The sequence below is a fragment of the Ursus maritimus genome, unplaced genomic scaffold (assembly GCF_017311325.1).
Source record: "Ursus maritimus isolate PB19 unplaced genomic scaffold, ASM1731132v1 scaffold_23, whole genome shotgun sequence".
Taxonomy (NCBI): domain Eukaryota; kingdom Metazoa; phylum Chordata; class Mammalia; order Carnivora; family Ursidae; genus Ursus; species Ursus maritimus.
The window spans coordinates 1,008,210-1,024,502 of NW_024424786.1; positions in this window are offsets into that span (position 1 = coordinate 1,008,210).

The window sequence follows — 16,293 nt, forward strand, 5'->3', positions numbered from 1 at the left end:
GGTGTAGAGTTCTATATATATATATCTATGAGGTCCAACTCCTTGAGTATGGCATTCAAAGCCCTTATTTCTTTGTCAATTTTTTGCATGGGTGTTCTGTGTATTTCTGATAGTGGAGTGTTGAGGTCCCCTACTATTAGTGTATTTTTATCTATATGTCTCTTTATTGTGGTTAAGAGTTGGCTTGTGTATCTTGCTGCTCCCCTTTTGGGGGCATATATATTTATAATGGTCATATGCACTTGTTGGATACATCCTTTTGAATAATATAGTGCCCTTCTGTGTCTCTAACTATAGGCCTTAGTTTAAAATCCAATCTGTCTGATATGAGAATTGCTACCCCAGCTTTCTTTTGAGGTCCATTGGTGTGAAAGGTGGTATTCCATCCCTTTACTTTCAGTCTGAATGTATCTTTAGGTTCAAAATGAGTCTCTTGTAGACAGCAAATGGATGGGTCATGTCTTTTTATCCAGTCTGCAGCCCTTATCATTTTATGGGAGCATTTAGGCCATTTACATTGTACTGATTATTGAGAGATATGATTTTAATGATGCCATGTTGCCAGTAAAGTCTTTGTTTTATCGATTGTGACTTTCTGTTCTGTATCACTCTTGGGGCCTTTTTACCTTTCTAGAACCCCCCTTAATATCTCTTGTAGGGCTGGTTTCGTGGTTACGAAATTGGTCAATGACTGGCGATTCTGGAAGGTCTTTATTTCTCCATCAATTCTGAATGACAGCCTTTCTAGATAAAGGATCCTTGGCTGCATGTTTTTCTCTGAAAGAGCTTTAAAAATGCCCCCCCCAACCCTTTCTCTCATTCCAGGTCTTTGTAGACAGGTCTGACGTAATTCTGATACCTTTGCCTTGGTACGTGAGAAATTTCTTTACCCTGGCCGCTTTTAATACTATATCCTTGGATCTAATATTTGCGAATTGCACTATGACGTGATGTGGCATAGGTTTGTCGTGGTTGAGCTTGGCAGGGGTCCTCTCTGCCTCTTGCACATGAATGTTTGTTTCCCTTGCTAGATTAGGGACTTTTCAGCTACAATTTGTTCAAATATCTCTTCTAGACCTCTGTTTTTCTCCACCCCCTCGGGGATGCCAATGATTCTGACATTGGAACGTTTTATTGAGTCAGTAATCTCCCATAACCTACATTCTTGAGCGTGGATTTTTTTTAAGTCCAGATTCTATTTTAGCTTTTTCTTCTACTAACACATCCTCCAATTCACTGATATGTTCTTCTGCCTCATTCACCCTGGCCGTCAGAGCCTCTAGTTTTGACTGCATTTGGCTCATAGAATTTTTAATTTCTGCCAAATTCGCTCTCATTTCTGCCCTTAGCGATTCTATATTCTCATTAACATTTTCATTAATACTTTTTTCAAGTCTACACATCATCTTGACCATTGTTACTCTGAATTCCATTTCTGATAATTTGGTTACATCCATATCCATTAGTTCTGTGGCAGAGGCCACAGACTCATTGTCTTTTCTTTGCTGGGGGGGGGGGATTTCTCCTTCTCGTCATTCTGATGAGGAGAGGTTGCGGGGTTGTCCAGAGCCCAAATTATTGACCAGGACCCAGGCCGTGCGCCCTTGTTTTATAGGGATCTTAGGGATGTGGGCTTCTTGATTTTTCAGCCTGCCTTCATTGGGAAGGGGCCTGGTGCGCCGATATTCAGGCAACCCTGTTTGGGTAGAGTCTCTGTGTCCCCTGCGAGGGGGGATGGGGTTGGGCCCACTCTGAGCCGGTTTTCCTAGGCTTTTGTTCTCTGGTGGCTTTCCCTGGCAATTTGCTCTGCCTCTTCTGAGAGTCAGAGCATCAGTGGCCGAATCTCAGCCTCTGTCTCAGAACAGAGGGATCAAGGACTGTTCTCCACTGATGTTCTGGCCGCTTTAACTCTGTTACTGTTGGTGCTGCTCAACCCTGCAGCTTTCCGTGATGTTTGCCCCACACCCGGCGTCCCAGCCCTCACTTCCAGGGCTGGCAGGTCTCTGTCCTTTGTGTTTCTAACATCGCCGGCTGCCAGCCCCCACCCCACCCCCCACGCTCCAGAGCTCCCGGTCTCATTCTGGTTCCAGTGAGCACACCCAAGCTCCATTTCAGTCTGGTGGCATGCGTTCCCCAGCTCACCTTCTCTGTCTGCTCTCTCGCGGGTGCCGTCCTCGAGTCCACCTGCTCCCCCCCGCAGGTGGCTACCGCTTCCCGGCGCCCGAACATGACGGCTCCCTCCCCCTTCCGTTTATCTTCCGATATCTCTGCGCGGTTTCATGGCTCCCCGCTTCGTACCTCAATACTCAGTGCTGGAGATGTTCATTTGTAGAGATCCAGATGTATCTTCCTGCATCTCAGGCGGATTCCGTGGATGTTCAGGCTGGTCTGGTACCTATCCAGCTCGACTCAGGGGACCGGCTGAAAAAGGGGTCCCCTACTCCTCTCCCATCTTAACTCCCCTCCCCATATAATGTCTTTAAAACTACAGCATTGGAAAAGATTAAGAAGATATAAGTGGCAAAATATGCACATATTTTAAAATTAAGCAATTATAAATTTGAAGAATAATTTAAAAACTGATGTAGAAATAAAATGGAATCATAGTAGTACATTAGGCTCTGGAATAAGCAATATTTGCATAGTCATAATGGTACAACACTGATTACTTATTATATAATAATTGTGATACAATTTTATTGGGAAGATGGAAGATGAGAAATTGAGAAGTGGTATAAAAAACCTGAAGCCTTTCCTACTATAACAGAAAGTCAATAGATAACATCAGAAATAAATGAGAAATAGCAGTAGAAGCGTATTACTTAGAAATATGGGTTTAGCTATAAAAAGAAAAGCTAATTAATCAAAGAAGAGGTTATTTCTACAAAGTGGAACTGAGGTGGGAAGGCATGGGACAGGGGAATGATGTCTTTTATCATAAGTCTTTCAGATATAGTTAATGCTATAAAACATATAGATATAATACTTACTGGAAGATATTTTTTTAATTAAAAATAATGATATAGGACATTCACTTTCAGGCATAATGGAGTACCAGGGTTTAGACTTACCATCTCACCTCAATAAAATCAGAAAATCAGACAAAATATATGAAACAATTTTTTAATCATTGGACAAAAGGCAGCACAGAACCATGATCTCTGTGAGAAGAGAAAACAAATGTGATGAGCCCACAAGGCAATTTCCAGGCTGCAATGCAAGGACAAAAGTTCCAAAAATCCTAGTGATTTTGATGAGTTGAGAAGACAGAAATCAGTTCAGAAAGTCTTCTATGACCAGAACGTTCAGAAAAGAGCACCAGATAGAAGGGAGCTGCTCAGAGAGATCTTTAGAAATCTGCAAAGAAGGTCCTTTGAGTTTCTGACAGTACTGATCTGCATGTACAGAAGATAAAACTGCCTGAGGCTAGTGAAGGAATCACCAGAAAGTAGCAGGCTGAACAACTTTCAAAGTTTACCCAGGGCTGAGAATAGTTTAGGTTGCCACCAGCCAAAGTACAAAGATCTCATAATACAAATGATATCAGCTAGAGTCATCAGAAGGGCCTTGCCTAAATTAACCTGACCCAAAAGCTTAATATCAAACTTGAAAAAGATCTAACTAATACCAAGAAATGTAACTGCATGCCAGGAAAAAAGTAAGCCTGATTCTCTTTTTCCAAAAAATACAGTTAAATCCGGTATCCAACAATATAACATCAACAATGTCTGGCATCCAATAAAAAATTACCAGACATGCAAACAGTACATACTTTCAGTTATAAAATAATTAAATTCTGAGGATCTAATGTACAGCAGGGTGATTATAATTAATAGTTCTGTATCGTATCCTTGAAATTTGCTGAGAGTAGACCTTAAGTGTTCTCACCATATACAAAAAGGTTAACTATGTGAGGTGATAGATATGTTAGTTAACTTGTTTTTGCTAATCATTTCACAATGTATACATACATTAAGTCATCACATTGTACATCTTAAAAAAGCCATATTGTACAGCCTAAGTATTTACAATTTTTATTTGTTAATTATACCTCAATAAATTTAAAAAGCTTTTAAAAAAGAAATAGGTTTTTTTTTAAAGATTTTATTTATTTATTTGACACAGAGAGAGAGAGAGCGCACAAGCAGAGGGAGTGGTAGAGGGAGAGGGAGAAGCAGACTCCAGACCAAGCAGAGAGCCCGATGCGGGTCTCGATCCCAGGACCCTGGGATAATGACCTGAGCTGAAGGCAGATGCTTAACTGACTGGGCCACCCAGCCACCCCAAAAGAAATAGATTTTTAATGATAAAACATTACTATAGTAATAAAATTAGAAATCTTGAAAAAAAATACCAAATATGAAGAGAAGCAGGAAAATATGACCCATTTCCAGAGAATAATCAACCAATATCAACAGGCCCAGAAATGAGTGATAGGATAAAAATAGCAAGTGAGAATATTAAAATGGCTATTAAAAACTGCTTCATAGGTTCAGGAAGGTAAATGAAAATATCGTGGTAGAAAGAGAATTCAAAGATATATAAAACATCCAAATGAAACTTCTGACAATGGAAAAATACAAAATCTTAAATGACAAAAAAAGTATAAGATGAGATTAACAATAAATAAGTGCAGAAGTAAAAGACATCACAATAGAAATGACTCAAAATGAAGTACAGAGAGTAAAAAGATTGAAAACATGAGCAGTGTCTCAGCAATGCCTCAGATAGGATCATATCAAACAATTTAACAAATGTATAATTGGAATCCTGCAAAGAAGGAAGGGTACATAATGTAATAAAAATAAAACAAATTTTAAAAAAGAAGGAGGGGAAGGATGGTAACAGAAAAATATTTAAAGAAATAATGGCTGAAAACTTTCCAAATTTTCATAAATATATCTTCGCACAGATCCAAAAGCTCAATGATTCAAAGAGAATAAAAATGTCTTTAATGCAACAGACCACTCAAACTGCTGGAAATTGCTGCTAGAAAGAAATTCTTAAAAGCAGTCAGAGGAGAAAAAGGACACATGCACAGAGATACAAAGATAAGACTGACAGAAGATTCCATGTTAGAAACCATGTAAACCAGAAGAAAATAAATCTGTCAACTAGATTTTTATTCCCAGCAAAAGTGTCTTTCAAAACTGAAAGTGAAACATTTTTTCAGACAAACATCATCTGAGAAAACTCATTACCAACACAGGTACACTATAAGAAATTCTAAAGGAAATTCTTCAAGCAGATGGAACATAATACTATATGGAAATCTGGATCTACACAAAGGAATCAAGAGTGTCAGTAATGAGAATAGGTGGATTAATATAAAAGAAATTTTTCCATTCTTTAATCTCTTTAAAATAAAAATGGCTATTGAAAACAAAAATAATACCACTATACTATGAGATTTACAACATATATAGATGTAAAACATGACAATGAGTACAAAGAGAAGTTTCTTACCCCATGTACCTGAAGTGGTGTAATATTACTTGAAGGTAGACTGCGATAAGTTAAAGATGTATTCTGTAAACTTTAGAGGAACCCAATAGCAAAACAAAGGTATGGCTAATAAGCCAATGAAAACATCTAATAGAATCATAAAAAGAATGTAGGAAAAGAGGGAGAAAAGAAGAAAATAGAAAACAAATAGCAATATCATAGATTTAAACCCAGCCATATTAATAATTACACTACATTTGAGTAATCTAAACACTGCAGCTAAAAGCAGAGATTGTTAAGACTGTATAAAAAAGCAAGAACCAATTTTGTGCTACCTATTAAAAACCTAATTTAACGGGGTGCCTGGGTGGCTCACTCAGTTAAGCGTCTGCCTTCGGCTCAGGTCATGATACCAGGGTCCTGGGATCGAGCCCCACATTGGGCTCTCTGCTCAGCAGGAAGCCTGCTTCTCCCTCTCCCTCTGCCTGCTTCTTGGCCTACTTGTGCTCTCTCTCTGTCAAATAAATGAATAAAATATTAAAAAAAAAAAAAAAACCAACACCCTAATAAAAAACACAAGCAAAGGAAGGGGCACCCAGGTGGCTTACTTGGTTAAGCGACTGACTTTTGATTTCCACTCAGGTCAGCATCTTAAGGTTGTAAGATCGAGTCCCATGTTGGGCTTCACACTCAGCGTGGAGTCTGCTTTGGATTCTCACTCTTCCTCTGCCCCTCCCCTTCTCACGATTCTAAATAAATAAATGAATACATACATACATACATACATACATAAAATCTTTAAAAAATACAGGCACAGGTAAGTTAAAAGTCAAAGGAGGCAAAAAAGATATATTATGAAAGCACTAACCAAAAGAAAGTTGGAATGGCTACATTAATACAGAGAAAAGACTTCAGGATAAGAAATATTACAAGATAAAGAGGCATATTACCTTTTTCTTAAGGTTTATTTATTTATTTTGAGGGAGAGAGAGTACATATGCATGAGTGGGGGGGGGAGCAGAGGGAGAGACGCAGACTCCCTATTGAGCACAGAGACACACTTGGGGCATGATCCCAGGACCCTGAGATCATGACCCAAGCCAAAATCAAGAGTCAGCCCCTTAACCAACTAAGCCACTCACATGCCCCAAGAGGTATATTTCTAATAATAAATCATTAAAAGATGAAAGATTTGTATGACTGAAGAAAAAGCAGAGTATGGATAAAGAAGATATGGGGTGTGTGTGTGTGTGTGTGTATATATATATATATACATACATACAATGGAATATTACTAAGCCATCAGAAAAAAATGAAATCTTGCTATTTGCAATAATGTGGATGGAACTAGAGAGTATTATGCTAAGCAAAATAAGTCATCAGAGAAAGACAAATAACATATGATTTCGCTCATACATGGAATTTAAGAAACAAAACAGATGAACATAGAGGAAGGGAAGGAAAAATAAAATAAGATATAAACAGAGAGGCAGGCAAACCATAAGAGACTCTTAACTCTAGGAAACAAACTGAGGGTTGCTGGAGGGGAGATGGGCGAGGGGGAAGTTATAATTAGGCGATAAGCATTAAGGACGGCACTTGATGTAATGAGCACTGGGTGTTATATGCAAACGATGAATTACTAATTATACCCCTGACACTAATCATACAGTATATGTTAACTAAATTGAATTTAAATAAAGAATTTTATTTTTTTTTATTTTTTTTAATGATTTTTTATTATATTATGTTAGTCACCATACAGTACATCCCCAGTTTCCGATGGAAGGCTCGATGATTCATTAGTTGTGTATAACACCCAGTGCACCATGCAGTAGTGCCCTCCTTACTACCCATCACCGGTCTATCCCATTCCCCCACCCCCTCCCCTTTGAGGTCCTCAGTTTGTTTCTCATAGTCCATAGTCTCTCATGTTTCATTCCCCCTTCTGATTACCCCCCCTTTCTTTATCCCTTTCTTCCCCTACCAATCATCCTAGTTCTTATGTTCCATAGATGAGAGAAATCATATGATAGTTGTCTTTCTCTGCTTGACTAATTTCACTTAGCATTATCTCCTCCAGTGCCGTCCATGTTGCAGCAAATGTTGAGAACTCGTTCTTTCTGATAGCTGAGTAATATTCCATTGTATATATGGACCACAACTTCTTAATCCAGTCATCTGTTGAAGGGCATCTCGGCTCCTTCCACGATTTAGCTATTGTGGACATTGCTGCTATGAACATTGGGGTGCATATGGCCCTTCTCTTCACTGCGTCTGTATCTTTGGGGTAAACACCCAGTAGTGCAATGGCTGGAACATAGGGTAGCTCAATTTTTAACTTTTTAAGGGACCTCCACACTGTTTTCCAGAGTGGCTGTACCAACTTGCACTCCCACCAACAATGTAGGAGGGATCCCCTTTCTTCACATCCTCTCCAACAATTGTTGTTTCTTGCCTTGTCTATTTTTGCCATTCTAACTGGCATAAGGTGGTATCTCAGTGTGGTTTTGATTTGAATTTCCTTGATGGCTATTGATTTTGAACATTTTTTCATGTGTCTGTTAGCCATTTGTATGTCTTCATTGGAGAAGTGTCTGTTCATATCTTCTGCCCATTTTTTGATTTGTTTATTTGTTTCTCGTGTATTGAGTTTGAGAAGTTCTTTGTAGATCTTGGATACCAGTCCTTTATCTGTAGTGTCATTTGCAAATATATTCTCCCATTCCGTGGGCTGCCTCTTAGTTTTTCTGACTGTTTCCTTGGCTGTGCAGAAACTTTTAATCTTGATGAAGTCCCATAAATTCATTTTATCTTTTGTTTCTCTTGCCTTTGGGGATGTATCATGAAAAAGGTTGCTTTGGCCGATGTCGTAGAGGTTGCTGCCTATGTTCTCCTCTAGAATTTTGATGGATCCCTGTCTCACATAGAGGTCTTTCATCCATTTGGAGTTTATTTTTGTGTATGGTGTGAGATAGTGGTCAAGTTTCATTCTTTTGCATGTAGCTGTCCAATTTTCCCAGCACCTTTTATTGAAGAGACTGTCTTATTTCCACCGGATGTTTTTTCCTGCTTTATCAAAGATTAGTTGCCCAAAGAGCCGAGGGTCCATTTCTGGGCTCTCTATTCTGTTCCATTGGTCTATGTGTCTGTTTTTGTGCCAGTACCATGCTGTCTTTGTGATCACAGCTTAAATAAAGAATTTTTAAAACTGCAGTTTATAACAACACCAAAAACAATAAAATACTTATAAATAAATTTAACAAAGGAAATGAAAGATCTGTACTATAAAAACTATAAGACTTTGCTGAAAGAAATTGAGGATGACACAAATAAATGGAAGGGTATCCTGTATTCATGGATTAGAAGAATTAATATTGTTAAAATGTCCATACTACCCAATTGGTGCAATTCCCACCAAAATACCAATGGCATTCCTCACAGAAATAGAAAAAAATATATATCCTAAAATTTGCATGAACCACAAAAGACCTGAAATAGCCAAAGCAATACTGAGGGAAAAAAGAACAAAGCTGAAGGTATCAGAAGGTATACTTCTTTTTTTTTTTTAAGATTTTATTTATTTATGTGACAGAGAGACAGCCAGCGAGAGAGGGAACACAGCAGGCGAGTGAGAGAGGAAGAAGCAGGCTCCCAACGGAGGAGCCCGATGTGGGACTCGATCCCGGAACGCCGGGATCACACCCTGAGCCGGAGGCAGACGCTTTAATGACTGTGCCACCCAGGCGCCCCAGAAGGTATACTTCTTGATTTCAAACTATACTACAAAGCTTTGGTAATAAAAAGAGTGTGGTACTGGCACAAATAGACACATAGACCAATAGAACAGAGTAGAGAGCCCAGAATTAAACCCTGCTTATATGGTCAACTAATATTCAGCAAGGGAGCCAAGAACACCCAATGGGAAAAAGACAGTCTCTTCAACAAATGGTGTTGGGAAAACTGGGCAAACACATGCAGTGTTTGGACCCCCAAACACATGCAATGAAATTGGACCCCCATCTTATACCACTCACAAAAATTAATTTGAGATGGTTTAAAGATTTAAACATAAGACTTGATACTATAAAACTCCCAGAAGTAAATATATAGAGAAGAATCTCTTTGACGTGATGAACCTCTCTTAGCAATGATTTTTTGGATATGACACCAAAATCAACAAATGGGACTACATCAAACTTAAAAGCTTTTGCAAAGCAAAAATATAAATAAATAAATAAATAAATAAATAAATAAATAAATAAATAAATAACAAAAATGAAAGACAATTTACAAAATGGGTAAAAATCTTTTGTAAACCATATATCAGATAAGGAGTTAATATCCAAAATATATAAGGAACTCCTACAACTCAAAATTTTAAAAAATCCAATTTAAAAACATGCCCCAAAAACCCCCCAAAAACAAAAAAACCTAAATAGATATTTTTCCAAAGAAGACATCCAAATGGCCAACAGGTACATGAAAAGACGCACAACATCACCAATCATCAGGGAAACGCAAATCAAAACCACAATGAAATATCAACTCGCACTTGTTAGAATGTCTATTATCATGAAGACAAGAGACAGCAAGTGCTAGCAAGTATGTGAGAAAAGAAAACTATACCATTGGTAGGAATATAAATTGGTTCAACCACTATGAAAAACAGTATGGCATTTCCTCAAAAAATTAAAAATACACCTACCATAGAATCCAGCAATTCCACTTTGAGTATATACCCAGAGGAAACAAAAACAGGATTTTAAAGAAAATAAATAAATAAAAATAACAATAATAAATCAGTTAATCCATCAAGAAAACATAACAGACCTAAATGTGTACACACTTAATAACAGAGCTTCAAAACAATGAAGTGAAAAGTGATAGAACTGAAAGGAGAATTAGACAAATCGACAATTGTAGTTGATTATTTCAACAGCTTTTCGGTAATAAAACAACTCAGTGAAGATCACTAAAGATACAGACACATGAACAAATTGAATCTGACACACAAAGAACATTCTGATCAACAACAGCAAAATACACATTCCTTTCAAGAACACACATAATATTAAGCAAAAATGACTATATTCTGGATCTTAAAACGCCTATAAATTACAAAGGGTTGAAACAACATAAACTGTGTTTTCTAGTCACAATGGATTAAACTAAACATCACTAACATAAAGATATCTGGAAAAACCAAAAGATTTGGGAATTAACAACATGCTTATAAATAACTCCCTTAACAAAGAAGAGACCAAAAGGGAAATTAGAAAATATTTTGAACTAAGTACAAATAAAAACACAAAATAGTAAAGTTTCTAAATAGGTGTAAAGCTCAGATATGTTTAGAACAAATATCATAGATTAAAAGGACAGAAGTAAGCACCAAAACGCAATACTACTGCAGGTCAAAAGCAGAAGTGATATGCGATTGGCAAAAGCAATAGATGCTCACCACACCCTCCTTCTGTGTTACATGTCATCAAGTTTCCATTCCATCTCTTTCCTTCTGTCCATTAAACATTTCCAAAGCATGGATACAGTAAGCCCTCTCCATCAGCATCAGTCATGTATCCTTTTCTACTCATTGTAATGGTATTGTTGTAAAATAAACATTTCATAGAGCCTGCCCCACGCATAGCTTTACACATACACACCCTTCTGTCCGAACCCCCCACCCCCCAAATTCACACACAAACAGCTAGGGTTAAGTTTAACTAGCGACGACCGTCTGACCCAAAAGTAGTCAGTACGTTAGTTGGCTAGAAATCTGACTTTGCGTGACTTTGCATTAGGAGATGAGGGGGCTGAAGGGAGTCTATCTTGAGAACTTAATACAGGACTCAAGATTGCTGACACTTGGTGGTGGGAAGGTACAGTAAATTGAAAGTAATGGCAACCGTTTGCAAGTTGATGAGTACAAGGGGGAAGCTGTTCTACAGAGAAAGGAAAATGGAGCTGACAAGGTGCAGAGAGGGGAGAAGAGCCTGTGGCCCAAAAGAGGGAAATTGAGGTAGCAGCCAGCTGCTCCCGTTCCTCTCAACCTCCCCTGATGCTCAGCTGCACTTGATTTCATGTCGTTTGATTCTGTGAGAGCTCTGTATCTTTGCAATAAACAATCTTCTTTACTTGAGTAACTTTGAATGAGTTTTGTTTTCTTGTAACCAAAGGAGCCATAACTTGAACAATTTCATGTGTCTTTTTAATTGTCTCCCAGTATTGCATAGTAACTTCTTTAAGGGTAAGCAGTGTATTTTATTTCATCTGTATAACACAGCTTATAGCAACATGACTAAATTATACAAGTGTTGATAAGGTTAATAATGAATGAAATCATTAATCTAGTTACTGACACTTCTACCACTGCCAGAATAATGAATCGTTTATTTTTGTCTGCCCTCCATCAATTCCTTTATGAAACTTTTTTTCCGCTACTCCCTGTGGCTCCGGTGGGACTCAGAATCTCAGGCTCCCACCCCCCACCCACTAAAGGAGGCATGCAGCCCACAATATAGGTCAGTCAAGTTCTCCCAATCAGGAATTTGAGTGTAAGTCATTGGACTGTAGTCCCCTAAAGAAATGTTGATGCATTTCTGCAGTTGGGAGCCCTGGAGCTCCCTTGTCCTGGCCTTTCAGGGGTCTTTCTTTTCCTTTTCCTTCAGTCCTACGACCACCTTCATGCCAATGACTCCCCTTTTCTCATTTAAGCCATCAGAGTCCATTTCTATTGTTTTCAGCCTAAGAATCCTCTTGGATATAGCTGGGTTCCCAGGGAGGCCAGTTTTCCCCCTGGTCCATTTAGAATAGCTGGGGAAACCCTTCTTTTTGAAAAGAGTGTCGTTCTTTGAAATATACCATCTTTGAAACAAACGAAATATTTCTTTATTAATCAGTTGCTCAACTGCCGGTTTTTTGCAGTAGTCTCTGATCCAAACTTCTGGATGCCTTTTACGCAAGAGACACCATATGTTCTACCTCAGTTGTTTATATTCAACCCCATCCTCACCTATGAGGCTGCCTGTAAGTGAAAAAGTAATGAATCTTTAAAGAAGTCATATGTCTTTGGGACCCAAGCAACAGAGGCTAACTCCATTTAGCCAAGTTAACACTTCTTCTACGGCAATGTAAAACAAACTTCATGCCTTAGTTATGAAGGGTCTGTATTCAGCCTAACAAGCCATCTCTCAGCTTTGGGCCTTGTGTCCCAGTTTCTGATGATGGACTCATCTCGGCCCTTTGGATCAGTATCGCTCATACAGTGAAGCCATGCTTACGGTGTTAGCCCTGATTCTCCCAAGACCTCGAGTTCCAAGGCGGTTTTTCTCCTCTCAACAGTCTGACTCATTATTCTGTTTTACTGAAGTACTTAGAATGAGAGCTTTTGGGAAGTGCTCTGTGCAATTATATAAATGAATAGGCATGGTTACTTAAAATGTTTTCAAATTTCCTAGAAAGAAATCTTATGTTCTTTCCCTGCCACTAATCTCTTAATGTGAGTAACAGTCTTGGGGGACATCCTTGCCCAATCCAGGGATCTGCATTTCCAAGGCAATTTAAAGCCCAGTCAATAGATATTCATTCATTTTTCAAATCACTATTGCACACCTACTGCATGCCAGGCACTGTACTGTGAGCTGGGTATACAGTGGCAAGAAAACAGGGACAGTCTTGCCTTCAAGGAGAACAGTCTAGTGGAGGAGAGAGAAAGAAATAAATACATAAACTAAAAAATTATCATAAATGAGTGCTTAGTGCTATGAAAAAATTAACAAGAAATAGCAATCTATAATGATAAGAGGGAATCTTTTTAGATAGGAGAGGGAAGAAGGGGCTTTCTGAGTCCTGAAGTATAAGGAATGAGGGGTACGGGAACCAGATTGATAGAATAGCATAGATGAGACCTGGAGGTGGGAAAGAGGTAGAATAAGCAAAGGATAGAGTTAAGATGGGAGAGGAAGAGAGTTGGGGCCAGGAAAGGAGTTTGGATTTTGTATTGAATCTTATGAAAATATGGCCACTTTGAAAAACAGTTTGGCAATTTCTTTAAAAGTTAAATATAGTTTTACCGTACAGCCCAGCAATTGCACTACTAAGTACCTAAGAAGAATGAAAAACATATCTACACAAAGACTTGAATGTTCACAACAGCATTATTTATAATGGTTTAAGACTTGGAATAATTCAATTGTCCATTAATAAGAGCATGGATAAATAAATGGTATGTCCATAGAATGGAATATTGCTAGGCAGGTAAAAAAAAAACTACTCATACAAGATCAAACCTGTTTTTGTTGGTGGTCACTGGGGTGTTTATAATTATGAAAATTCATTGAATGGACCATGTCAGATTGCCCATTTTACTGTATGTAAATTATAGCTCAATATTTTAAAATGTAATGGAAAGATATAGAAGGGTTTCTAAAGCAAGAGAGAAATGTGACTTGATTTGTTCTTTTTTTTTTTTTAAAGATTTTTTATTTATTTATTCGACAGCGATAGAGACAGCCAGCGAGAGAGGGAACACAAGCAGGGGGAGTGGGAGAGGAAGAAGCAGGCTCACAGCAGAGGAGCCTGATGTGGGGCTCGATCCCACAACGCCGGGATCACGCCCTGAGCCGAAGGCAGACGCTCAACCGCTGTGCCACCCAGGCGCCCCTGACTTGATTTGTTCTTAACAGATTCCTCTGATCACTGTGTGAAAATCAACTTGAAGGGAGCTAACGAGCAGGTAGAGTGACCATTACAGAAGTTATTACAGAAATCCAGGAGAAAGATGCTGAAGGCTTTGACTAGTGAGAAATAAGGGAAACCAGTATATAGACTTGAGATGTATGAGGAGTTAGAAATGACAGCGTTTGTTTATTTAAAAAGGATGAAAAAATAAAAGACAACACCTACATTTTTGGCTTGAGCCTATGGGTGCATAGTCTTGCTATTTACTGAAATGGACTAGCAGACTATGAAAGGAACAAATTTGTTTGAGAGTATGGGGAGGGGGAATCAAGAGCTCTGGGGCATATTTGGGCTGAGATGCATATGACATATCCAAATACAAAACTCAAGTTGACAGTTGAATATGTATGTCTGAAGCTCAAATGAAAGATTGAGATGGAAATACAAAGTTGAATGTCAAGAGCATGCAGATGACATTGTAGGTCATGGAAATAAATCACTTAGGATGGGAGTGTAGAGAACAAGCCTTGTGAAACACCAACATGTAGATGTTGGTAGAGGAAGAAGATCTGTGATAGAGACTAAAAAGAAATTGTAGCAATATCAGAAGTGAGGAGAAAGCCAACGGTGTATTATCAAATAAGGGAGGCCATTTGGGTGTAGTGCATTAAGAGACTAAGATGAGGACACAAACTGTCCACTGGACTTAACAACATGGAGATTATTGGTGACCTGGAGATGAGAAGTTGTGTTGAAATGATAAGGGAAGAGACCCAACTGAGAGTTTTGAAGAGGCGAAACAATGGAGAAAAGCATGTAAACAACTATTTTGAGGCATTAAGCTGTGAAGGGGCGTGGAGAAATGAGCAGTAGTTGGAAAGGGATGATGGAAACAAAGAAGGACTTTTAGAGATGAAGAAGAATCCATCGTGTTTGTGAGCTGAAGAGAATTGTCTCTTAGAAAAAGGGAGGATTGATCATTTAGGAGGGATAGGAAATAGCTGGAAGAATAAAACCTTGAGAACGTGAGAGACGGCAGGACCCAGAGCCCATAGAGTTTCCAGGTCCAGGAAGAGCTGAGTTATGACAGGAGCAGCACACTTTCTCCTTTGTACCAGAGGCAGAAGGGGAAGATGCAGATGAAAGCAGATGTAGACTAGGGGAGCTCTTGTCTGACGGTTCTCATTTTTCATTTAGATACATTTGACTCAGGATAATCAGATCAGAGTGAGCAGTTAGGAATGAAGTAGGAGCTTTGAGAAGAGAGGTGAAGGTACAAAATAGCATCCTAAAGAGTGGAACAGCAAGTTATTAGATCCCCCATAAAATGCTGGGCAGTGGATTGAGCTTGTGAGCTTAAAGGGAAGCTTCTCAGTTGATTGTGTGATTTTCTCCAGCGATATTCAGTTGCCCAAATTCATGCAGGTAGCTGGCTGAGTGCATCCAAGCTTGGAGTTTTGCCCAGTGAGTATGATGGCTGCCTCTCCCATTACTAGCTCTTTCTAAGGGAGAAGATATTATAACCTGATTAGTCAGAACCCCGACAATCAATGTGCCATATGTAAGTAATGGACTTGGGAGCCCAGGTGCTTGCCCAGTTTTTGAGGATAGTGTTTTTTTCTCCAGTTGGCCCTTGTTCCTTGTGGATACCTCCCTTGGTTAAGGGTCTAGTGGGAAGAAGGGTCATCATCCAGATATTCCTGTGTCCCTGGCCATAATGTCATCATAATAGAATTCAAACCTCACTTTGACCCCCTAAGCCATCCAACAATCCAGGAGGGTTCCTGATTAATATTCATCCTAAATGCTCCATTAATTAGTCTCACCCACTTAATGAAATGCCCAAACCTTCAACTGAAACCTGCGACATTACTGTTATTGCGTACTCTCAAAAAATATGGTGAAGTACTAACCTCAGTACCCCAGAATGTGACTTTATTTGGAAACAGGGTCACTACAGATGTAATTAGTTAAGATGAGGTAATATGGGAATAGGGTGAGCCCTTAATCCAATATGACTGACGTCCATACCAGTAAAAGGGAAGAGACAGAGAGACAGAGACACATGAAGAAAGAAGGCCATGTGATGACAGAGGCAGGGACTGCAGCGCTACAGCTGCAGGCCAGGGACACAAAGGCGTGCTGGCAAACCACCAGAAGCCAGGA